The following is a 12,206-nucleotide window of genomic DNA, read 5'->3' on the forward strand; positions in this document are numbered from 1 at the left end:
ATGTATGTTGACACTTTATTCAAATGATGCTGTACTTTGCCGTAGAGGAGCTTTTCAGTTTCATGAGGTTCCTTTTATTAACTGTTTTTAGTGGCTGTGCTTTTTGAATTCTGTTCAGAAAATCTTTTCTTATGCCAGTGAGCTCAAGACTGTTTCCTATGTTCTTATCCATAACGGTCAGTGTGCGTGAGTTTAGTTTGAAGTCCTTGATCTATTTGGAGTTGAGTTCTGTGCAGAGTTGTAAGTATTGATCTATTTGGATTCTTCTACATACAGCCATCTAGTTTAACAAAACCACTTGTTGAAGATGATGTATTCTTCCCAGCACATATTTATGACTTCTTTATTAAAAAGGGCATGTTCATAGGTATGTAGGTTCATGTCATAGTCATTAATTTGATTCTATTAATAAGCATTTCTGTTTTAATGCCAATACCCTAATGTTTTTATTACTACAGTTCTGTATAAAATTTGAGATCAGGAATGGTGGTGACAGCAGCATTACTTTTTTAAATTTAGGGTTATTTTAGCTATCCTCTTAGTGTGTGTGTGTGTGTGTGTGTGTGTGTGTGAATTCTCATATGAAGCTGAGAATTATCTTATGAAGATTTGTGAAAACTTGTGTTGGAATTTTGATGGGGACTGCACAGAATTTGTAGATAGCTTTTGGAAGAATCTTTGTACATGAGAGTTGTGTCCATTTTCTGATATCTACTTGGAAACTGAATTCACAGGCACATTAAAAAAATCAGCCACCATGATCAAGTAGGCTTCTTTTCAAGATACAGGAAAGGCTTAACATCCATAGGTTGATAGATACAATCTATCATATAAATGGACAGAAAGACAAAAATCACATGATTATCACATTATATCAGTGGTTATCAACCCTCCTAGTTCTGTGACCTTTTAATATAGTTCCTCGTGTTGAAGTGACCCATAACCATAAAATTATTCTGGTTGCTTGTTGGATGGAAAATTATGCCAAGAAGCTTGGTAAGGCAAAACAGGTTGAGACCTAGAGACTATGTGGGCACATACCTAAGACTTAGGTGCCTCCCTGGTCCCTGCAGACTCCTAGACTGGAACATATGCCATGCTCCTTACATAAAAGAAATGTGTCCTATGGTCACATAGGCTCAAAACATAGTTCTTCATGCTAATGAGGTACCTAGAGGCCCTGAGGGCTTAGGCAATAAGCTTCCTCTTCCAGACAATCTTCCCTGCAAAAGGTATTTAATCTCTGATCAGACACTGAGAAAGGGGTTATGCATCTATTTTCCATCATGAAGAGTGATAAGTGATTGGTTAAACATGGACTGTTGCCACACCAACCCCAGTAGGATCTGTAGGACAAGTTTCACAGACTGAAGTGAAAACTTCAAAAGAAGGAGGCCTCCTAGAACTGGCTGTGGAAATCTTGGCCAGAGCGAAATTATTGGCAACTTATCTGTTTTATCTTTTTATTCCTTTTCATATTTACAAGATTTTCCTGATAGCCTAGGCTATGATTTTAAGCAAGAATAATGAATAAGAAACCATCCCTTAAGATGGAGTCACTAACCATGGCCTTATCTCCAGGAAAACCAGTGTTTGGTATAACATCGTATTATAAAATAACAACACTCCTAACAAAATTTTATATGGCTGCATATGTGTCATCAGAAGTAGACTTTGGTATATTATTTAAGAAAGCCTTAAATAAAAAGAATTGAAACAGTTTAAAATTATGCTTTGAAGTGTTATAGAAAATCAGGTACTAGATGTTAAACAGTAACTGATCATAAAAATATTTATTAAATTGTTGTAGGAGATATACTACCTTTATCTTTCATATTGTTTGCATATGTGCAATGAGATCTGACCATATAGACTTACTTTGCTAGATCTATGTCTAATGTGCACAGAGCAGATTGGGATTGAGTAGAGAATCTATTAGTGTAGACTTAGTTGGGCCTAAAGTAGAATGTGGCTTAGATGGAATGAAGTAATATAAACACTCGGCACATGGTCAATATGCAGAAAATGGGTTCAGCTTTAGGTAGAGCCTCTAGTCCAGTTGTTGGAGGACCCACATGGACACTGAGTTGCTGGTATGCTACATATATTCTGGGTGCAACATTTCAGCCATGTATTTTCTTTGATTGGTGGCTCAGTCTCTGAAAGCTCCCAGGGTTCCTGTCCCCTTCAGGGCCTTGAGTCCTGTCTGGCTACAGGAGGTGGGCTGTTCAGGTTCCATGTCCACACTCATAGGCATCTTGCCTATGATCACCCACATTGATTCCCCAATCCCAGTTCTCTGGGACTTCAGAGATATTCCCCCAAATCCCCACTCCTGGCAGCTTCAGATTTCTACTCTTTTTCCAGGCCTCTAAGCCTCTCTCCTGTCTCTCCCCACACCTGATCCTGGTTCCCTCTTCCCCTCCCCTTCCCTTTTGCCACCCAATTCCCTGCCTCACTCCCTCTGCCTCCTATGACAATTTTGTTCTACCTTCTAAGTATAATTCAAAATTACTTCTTCAGGCCTTACTTCTTTAACTTCTTTGGATCTAAGATGTATATAATTGGTACTCTGTTCTTTTTATTAATATTATTCTTTAATTCCTTTTTATAGTCCAGGCCTCATCCCCCTATTGGTCTACCCATTCCCGACCACTCCCCATCCCATACCTCTTCCCCTTCTGTCTCCAAGAGAATATCCCTACACTCTACAGCACTACCCCACCAGACCTCCCCACTACTTGGAGCCCAAAGTCTCTTAAGGGTTTGGTGCATACTCTCTCACTGAAGCCAAACCAGGCAATCCTCTGGGGTATATATGCCAGGGGCCTCCTATCAGCTGGAGTGTACTGCTTGGTTGGTAGCTCAGTGTCTGAGAGATCTCTGGGCTCTAGGTCAGTTGAGACTGCTGGTCTTCCCATGGAGATGCCCTCCTCTTCAGCTTCTTCTTGCTTTTCCCCAATTCATTCACAGGGGTCCCCATCTTCTGTCCATTGGTTTGGTGCTAGTATCTGCATCTGACTCTTTCGGCTTTTTGTTGGGCTTCTCAGATGGCAACCATGTGAGGCTCCTGCCTGGAAGTACACCACAGCAGCTGTGTGTATAGAAGTGTGTGGGGGTACTCTGTTCTTCACGGCTAATATCCACTTATCAGTGAGTATATACCATGAATGTCCTTTTGGGTCTGGGATACCTTAATCAGTGTGGTATTTTCTAGCTTCATTCATTTGCCTGAAAAATTCATGTCCTTGTTTTAATAACTGAATAATATTCAATAATGTAAATGAACCAGAGTTTTTGTATTTATTGTTCAGTGATGGACACCTGGGTTGTTTCCAGTTTCTGGTTATTATGAATAAAGATGCTATAAACATAGTGGAATTTATGTCCTTTTGATATGGTGGAGCATGTTTTGGTACATGGCCAAAAGTGCTATAGCTGTGCATTTAGGTAGAACTATTTCCAAGTTTCCAAGAAACCACCAGATTGATTTCCAGGGTGGTTGTACAATTTTTAATCCCACCAGTAGTGGAGGAGTAGTCCTCTTTCTCTACATCCTCACAAGCATGTGCTGTCACTAAGTTTTGGATCTTAGCCATTCTGATATGTGTAAGGTAGAATCTCAGGGTAGTATTGATTTGTATTTTCCTGATGACTAAGTATGAGAAGCATTTCTGTAAGTGCTTCTTGACCATTAAAGATTCTTCTGCTGAAAATTCTAAGTATTGTTCTGTACAACATTTTTAATTCCGTTATTCAGTTTGTTGGAATCTAACTTCTAAAATTCTTTATATAGTTTGGCTATTAGCCCTCTGTCAGATGTAGGGTTAGTGAATATTTTTTCCCAACACGACACATAGATAGAAACATGTATGAATAGTTAGACAGACATTGACAAGGGATTGGAAAAAGGCAGATATTGATAGTAGGTAGGTAGGTAAATAGGTAGGTAGATAGATAGATAGATGATAGATAGATAGATAGATAGATAGATAGATAGATAGATAGATAGATAGATAGATGGATGGATAAATAGATCAGAGGTGATTTGAAAAATAAAATTGCTTTGCATTTTCTTAGAACTGAGAATCTAAGGGTAAAGACCTCAACAAATTGAAGCAAAGTGTAGTGGCTATTCCTTGTTGTCAACTTGACTATATTTGGAATGAACTACAATCCAGAATTGGAAGGCTGACCTGTGAACCTAATCTGAAGGCTGGGAGATAGAAGTTTCTGATTTGGATCTTGGTATGGAGATCTTGAGACACAGTGGTGATTGATTCCAGAAGATTAAGACAGGGAGATCTCCAAGTTCAAGTTCATCTGGGATTAAAGGTGTTGTGGCACACACCTTTAATCTAGGCTACACCTTCTGCTGGAGACCATATAAGGACATTGGAAGAAGGAAGTCTGGTTCTCGCTCTTTCGCCTGCTTGCAGTGTGGGACTAAGCAACTGCTAGATCCTTGGACTTCCATTCACAGCTACTACTGAACCATTGTTGGGAATTGGACTGCAGACTGTAAATCATCAATAAATTCCTTTACTATATAGAGCATATCCATAAATTCTGTGACTCTAGAGAACCCTGACTAATACAGAAAGTATGAAACATCTCTTAACTAGAAAAAAATAAAAATTTGTACAAACTGTAGCTATTTTTATTTCAAATTTACAAAGAGTCACATTTAGTACCACAGCCATCTGTATATAGATCATATAGAATGTGTGGATGTATGAGTTTGCACTAACATTTGTGCAGATATATCTCCACATAAGCTTCCAGGTAGGAACTTAGCAATAAAAGACACAGAAGCTTCCTTTAAGATTGAGACATGAAGGGATATTGAGTGATATGAGTGTTAATTTAATAATCTTTAATGTAGTGGGAATGAAATGGAGTATCTAGAAATAAAAGAAATGTGAATTCCTGGGGCCATTGTTCTTGATGGGAAAGAACAGAGGTACACAGAGCATATGGTTAGTAATAGGAAAGCAAAATGCATGCTGTTCTAAGCTGTGAACATCAAGTCACAGGCAAATTTACCTTTAGTTGACAGAATCAGGAAAGCAAGATTTGGCCTCTACCCTGCACGTGTATTCTTTCCTGTAATTTGTCCTTTAAAGAATGGAGCTGTTTCTAGTTATTGTTTATGTTTTAAATTTTCCAATGACTCTAACATTACTTTGTCAAAGAACTTTAGTACCAACTTCCTTTTCACATTCTGTTTTACATGTATAAATGTTGGTGTGTCAATGAACATAATCAAATGCATGTGTGTGAAAAAATACATGTACATGTATATACTCATATGTATAAGTCAGAGGTGAAATTTGGGTATTGGTTATTGGGAGATTGCAAGCTTGTTTTCTTGGGACAAGATAACTTTGGAACATGAGGCTCTCTAATCATGCCTGTCTGGGTGTTGAGCAAGCACCAGGACTGTCTTGTTTCTTGTCCTCCCATGTTGCTATAATACACAAAACCATACCTTGTCTTTTAGCAATATGCTAGAGATTGTATCAGGTCATCATGTTTGGATGAAAGCACTTTAATGAATAATATATCTCCCTAGCATTTCCTCTTGTAATCTCTATGCTTCTTGTGATGTGAACGAGAATGATGTGTTAGGATATTATTTTCTTACCTAAATTGTAAGTAGGTCTGAGAACAAGAAAATAAATCAAATACAATTATTATTGACAACAGTCAAAAGAATAAAAGACTAGGAATCATCTTATAATAACTATTATTTACCAGTGAAGTTTTATTCTAACTCAGGAATGGGTAAACATAAGTAAAAGGGCTCAGACAACAGTTATATAAAAGAGAAAATACAAGTGCATTTGTGCTATAACTCCAGAAATGGCATGTGTTTGCTAGGTCTTCAGAAAAGGGGGTTCTGTGTACCAGGATGGAAGATGCCTTATCCCTGATAAGGAAGGAGGTGAATAAAGACCTGGAGGGGATTGTAGCAGGCAACACAGGAGGGGTCAGAATGTGTGATCTCTTTAGAGAGCAATGAAGCAGATCTGGTAATGGGGTGGCAGAGCGATTAATCCATTCACAAATGGGATCATATGAATGCCTTTTGGGTGAATCAGAGATTTTAGTTTAAAGTTCTGTAAAATGGTGGTCAGGAATAGAAACAGCTCCATGCGGGCCAGGCCATCTCCAGCACAAGCCCGTTTTCCTAAGGAAAAAAAAAAGTCAAAGAAGATTATTATCACTTATTCATAAATGTATCAAGCACTGTACTTGTAACTGACACAAGAGATTATGAATGAATGGTGTCATGGATAGGTGGCTAGATGGATGGATGGCTGAAAGGACAACCAAACAACCATACAGAGTTGGAACAAATTTGTTTGCAAGCTAACGTAAAAATTTTAAGTAACAAATTCTTCAAAAGATGCTTTTTAGCCAGCTGTGGTTATTCATACCTGTAATCAAACTTCATGGGAGACTGAGGAAGAAAGATTCTGTGTTTGCTATCAAAATAACAAAACAAAGTAAAGAAAGTACATATCCAAAGGCAATATAGAAACTGGAAGTGTGCACTCAAAATCCATTACTCTCATCTTGAATAGGGTGAAGCCAAGTTCCCAGTGATCACTGCAGGATGCCCTGCCACAAATACATTGTATCCATCATCTCAAGATACTCCTGAAGTTTCTGGTATTTGCACTACAAAGAAATATCCTGATCCAATGGTTCCCTACTGATAGAAGGTTTATTCTTGTAATTCTTTATTACCCATGTCCCAAGGCAGCTAGAAAGTCATTTATTACAATGGTGCTCCACTTTGGTATTTTAAAATACAAGGTTTGAGAAAGAATTTGATAACATCTTCTCAATAACCCAGAGATCTGGGAAACTTCTCATTGCACTGTCCAGCAGAAATTTAACAAGTAGTGTTCATACATGTGATTACCAGGTGTACGTGAGGCACTCTGGTGATGTTCTATATTTTTTGAGACTTGTAATTACCTAACTGATCATGGAGGTGAGTGACATAGCAAAAGAGACATTAATTTAAATTCTGATTCCTTCACTCTGTAGTGATAAAGTAAAGTGAAAATGAAGTTGGCTTTCTAGGATAGACATTGAGACATAGATAAGCCTGCTGCTGATTGTGCAAAAATTGCAAGTCTACCAGAAATTGGGAGCCACTGTGTGACTCTCCACAGACCTTCATGTCACTGGAGCCCTGGGAATGAGTTTCCATTACCTGCTGAGAAAAGCATGAAGTCACTTTTCTTAAAGTTTCCATTGGCATTTAGAAAGTGGCCAGGGTCAAACATCTCGGGTTGGGGAACTCCTTGCTGTCATGCAGCACTGATGTCAGTGATGTTATTATTGTTGTTCCCTGGAATAATACATAGAGAAACCAAGTTACAAAAAAAAAAACAAAAAAAAAAAACAAAAAAACATAAATTTAAAGTATGCCAGGAAAATAACTTAATTTACTTCCTGCTCTATAGAAGGAGTTAACTACAAAGAACAGCAGAGACATTTAAATGCAAATCTGTGAAGGGGGGTTGGGAAGGAGTCTGAGGCCAGTCATACTGATGTGACCAATGTGCCTTCCAGTGATATTTCACATGAGTAGTTGAATGAAAATTTCTGTTTTCCTTCTCTTCTTCCCACAGATTGGACTCACCATTCTCTTAACACTGCCTGTTCTAGATAATAACATCTGAATCCATACACCTCAGATTAATCAGACTCCAAATGGAATAATTCATGAAGAATGTTAAATGTAATAAAATATTCATTAAGCACAATAAGATTTGTCAAAACAAATACCATTTTTTTCTCATGTACAGAATCTACCTATTGCTCTATCTCTGTTTTTATATAAGAATGCAAATAAGGCAGTATGCGCCAGAGTAGAGGTATGATGCCATAAGTGTAATTTATACATCTATATGAATATACAGATACACAAACGCAGTGTGTATGTGTGTGTGTGTGTGTGTGTGTATATATGTATAAATGTGTGTGTATACATATGCATATATTTATGCAGAAAAGTAGGATGAGGACTATTTGGGAAAAGGAAAGGAAGAAAGAGAAAGGGTAATGGAAAGAGAAAATAAAATGAAACTAAAAAGACAAAGTATAAGTTGTAATACTCATGACCTGGTGGTATCTAAATCATAAAACTTTTGAAGATACACAGAAATTTTTGGAGCTGGTACAACTAGCCTCAGGTTATTGAAGCTTTCTAGGAATGTTCTTTTCAAAATTTTTACAAGCTTGTCACATGTATTAGAATGCAGCTTAAATAAGTATATTTCAAATTTAAAATGAAAAAGACTAGTACTAACATATATTTATTATGTGAAAATAAATTCTAGTCTCAACAGAATGGAATATATTTCATGTATAATCATTTGTTTACACACTGAATGTGACAACTCCTCTGCTATTCATCACAGAGCTTCTAAAATGGAAGGACAATCTTCATGGCCTAGGATGCCTGAAATCTACCAGGCTAAATATGTCAAAGATAATTCTTTCCTTTTATCCTGTTATTTCTACTAAGAACTCTATTCTAATCATATCATGAGAGAGCAGCAATATGAGGGTCTATAAGTTTACCTGATGCCATGTTAGCCTCACACTAGGCTATGACCACGAGGAATTTATGAGGAGATATGTCATTACTATCTTGTCCTTCATTCAATTTACCTTTTAGTTGGGTCTAAAGCCATAACAATACACGAGTTTAGAATATTAGCTTAAGACCTCATCTGTAAGAAGCAAAAGTATTATCTCAAGAATATCATTCAGGTAACAAGAGAAACTGGTATCCTAACACTATACCAATCCTGTCATTACAGAGCAAGTCTCATTGCCACATACCATCATCTCCACACAACGTTAATAAATGGAATTCAATCAGAATCTTCTTGCACCAACTCCTGAAAATTATGAAACTGCCCAGGAGATAGCATAGAACCTTTTCTGAATGAAATTATCACTACAAAAATTTGGCATTTTCATCTGTACTACCACATACTCAATCAGAAGTTTTACAGTGTCTTGAAAGTAAGACTAAATGCCCACAAAAGTTAAATAAGTGAAAACAGAACCGTATAGGGGAATATATTCATCTTAGTTTTAAGTAGACAGCTCAGTTTTAATATCAAGATTCTAATAACTTTGAGGGAAAATAGTCTGAACTGAAATTTATTAACGTAGGGGCCGTAGGCAATATGTGGCAGAAAATATTCAGTATACATATGTGCTTCAAACATACACAGTCGGTAATTAAAGATAAAATAATATATAAAGCTATTAAAATGAGTACTGAAAACAACTTTGAAAATAATCTACAGACTCTTATGGATATAATTTATCAGCTCAAAGTAAAGATCTGTATATCTTGGTCATGCTCATATAAAATGGGTTCTAGGATTGTCTCTTATTCCTTTAAATCTGACTAAAAATGTTGAACTGATCAACATGACTGTGTATTCCTAAAACATTAAATTTGATAGGGAAATGTTAAAATTATGATCCTTCATGCAAACAAAAAATGAAATAAGCCATGCCTGTTGGAAGCAGGTCTGCTCATCACTATGGACAGTTCATCACACTGATAACAAAAAGGTACAAAAGTACCTACAAAACAATTGGCTCACATAACACCTTCAAATTTCACATACATTTACATTCATATCATGAGAAGCANCAAATAAGGTAAAGATAAAATTAGAATAAATGAATATTTGTTTCCATTAACAGAAAGAATGACAAAGACAATAGAGAAATAATACAAAAAGATATTGACCATTCAGGAAATTTCTAAGCTATTTATGGGCTTCATTATTGAAAAGAAACATGGCATAGAGAAAATAAAAATCCCCAATAAATGATTGAATGACATAATGTTATTAACAAGTTAAATAGTTCAGGATATCAATTTTTTTCAATTTGGAAACTTTTACTCTCACAATAATAAAAATTTCATAGAAAGCATTTGGAAAATTGATAAAACATTGAAACATTCACACAGAAATTCCTAAGCTTTGCCTAACATTATTTGTAAGGCTGAGCAAATATTGAAGTGTCAATACAAGATATATCTGAGCTTGCTTTAGATCTGCCCTCTGGACCATAAAGGGACATAAATCCCCTGTATCACAATGCATATCAGAAGACTGGAACCACACTGTTAACCTGGGAGCATCAAGATCACAGAAGTGCAGCAGCAACAAAAGCTTACCTTGGGGATGAGGTAGTTCCTGAATTTAATGTCACAGGTCACTTCATGGGGTAGGTTGTTAGGGATGATGTTGATGAATCTCTGGACCACATGAATCATGGCATCTGTATAGGGTATGTAGCTCCTGTCCTGCATGCAGGGGTGGCAGTGTCTACCAACCACATGATCAATCGCTTCCTGGACTTTAGCTGGTTGGTGACAGAGGAAAACAGGAAAATGGGAGAAATTTTGACATGTTTGTTACAATGTCAGGCTATACACAGCTCTATATACATATTCCAATAGATTTATAATTGTGAATTTTATATTCACATATAATATCATATACATACTTTAATTTATACAGAAATGATGTGTTATGGAGTAAATCACATTTCTTCTACAGAGATACTATGATGGATTACCATATACTTCTTACTTAGTAGCCATAACAGCAAATACGGTATTTCTAATTAAAAATATCAAATAAATCAGGGTAATTAGTCAACATATTTTAGTCCTTGGTTAAGGTCACTAATGTTAGGTTTTAAAATCAAAATCGACTCCATCTGCCCTGTTGTCAAAGTCCTAGCAATTGCTATATCAGCACCTGACATCCACAGATATACCAAGTGTATGTTTCAGGTAAAAGGACCATCCAGCCTCTCCAGATCTCTGGCTCTCTGTCTTTAAATGTCTCGTCTCACTGTCTCTGTCCTTCTGTGTCTCCGTCTCTGTCTAGACACCAGAGGGTAAACTGAGAGCAGCAGCCAATGAATGGTCAGTATTGGGAGAAACTTTATGTGGGTAGATAAATATGTCTACAAAGTCTACAGTGGTTAGGGAAATAAAACTAACACACACAAATAGAACGCTTAAAGCAAGGACAGTTTTCAATTAATTATTTCTACTCTATTCAAACCCTTAGAGCCCTTTTTTTTTTCTAGAAGGAAGAAAATTAACTCATAGCCAAATATTACACTTTTCTAGAGAAAAATCATAAAAACCATTCTTCAAAAAGAGATCAAAATCATTACACAAAAGAAAATTATAACAGGATATGTATTATATATTTCTAATATGAAAATTATATCTACCTAAACTATTCTCATCTATCCGTCTTTCCAAAACCTCAAAGTGCCCTCTAAGCAATAAATTTTAGTCATTGACTGTCAAAGTTTATAAAGTCAAGACTATGGTAGCATTTTTTTATCCTATGCTTGCTTGACAACCACCTGTATATACCAAGAAGCAAATTGCCTTTTTTTACATCTCATTTTTGAGGTTCTGATCAACTAATCTGGATAACCATGTTTTCTATTCTTCTATTCAAACTGGAATTATTTGCTCTTCCTTATAACTTTATCATTACCTATTACATACACAAACCGTGTTACTGCATCCCTAGATCAGAAGATCAAGGAACTCAGGCCAAACTCAGAGTGTATGCTTCCTTTCTTCCTTAGATTACCCTAAGTCTATCCTTCCTAACTCTACAATGACATGCTTGTAATCCATGAACACTCACTGTACTCCTTTCTCTAACTCAATAAATGTGAGAATCTTCTAGGCTGTTTGCTGTCATCTCCTCATATATTAAAAATACTAATATTAATCACGTTTATGATTTTCTCATGTAGTAGATATAGGACACAGGAGGGGAGTTGCATTCCATATGTGCTAAACCACTGGATCTCTTTTAAAGTACACTGTAAAAGAAAACATTATTGATAGAGTTGAAAAAATAATAATTGGTTAACAAAAGTTTAAGGAAGCAGACTTATGTAAAAAATTACTAATCTACATTTTCTGCGTGAATGAAAAATATTGCTAGAGATCTAAATATGTTGAATATTTCTCTGCCATAATAAATTCTAGGCTTTCATCTTATGCTTCAGTTGGGTAAATTTTTTTTCTCCACCCTAAAGTTAGATTCATCAAAATAAGAACTAGAGACCATAAGATTTTAGCTGATCTACAAACCTAACTT

At 36.2% G+C, this 12,206-nt stretch overlaps 1 pseudogene; it reads right to left on the reverse strand.

The window, feature by feature from the left end:
* Nucleotides 1-6,011: 6,011 nt before the first annotated feature.
* Nucleotides 6,012-12,206, reverse strand: part of LOC110315803 — a 26,486-nt pseudogene continuing 20,291 nt past the window's right edge.

Source organism: Mus pahari, unplaced genomic scaffold (genome assembly GCF_900095145.1).
Source record: "Mus pahari unplaced genomic scaffold, PAHARI_EIJ_v1.1 scaffold_10274_1, whole genome shotgun sequence".
In the NCBI taxonomy this organism is placed as follows: Eukaryota; Metazoa; Chordata; class Mammalia; order Rodentia; family Muridae; genus Mus; species Mus pahari.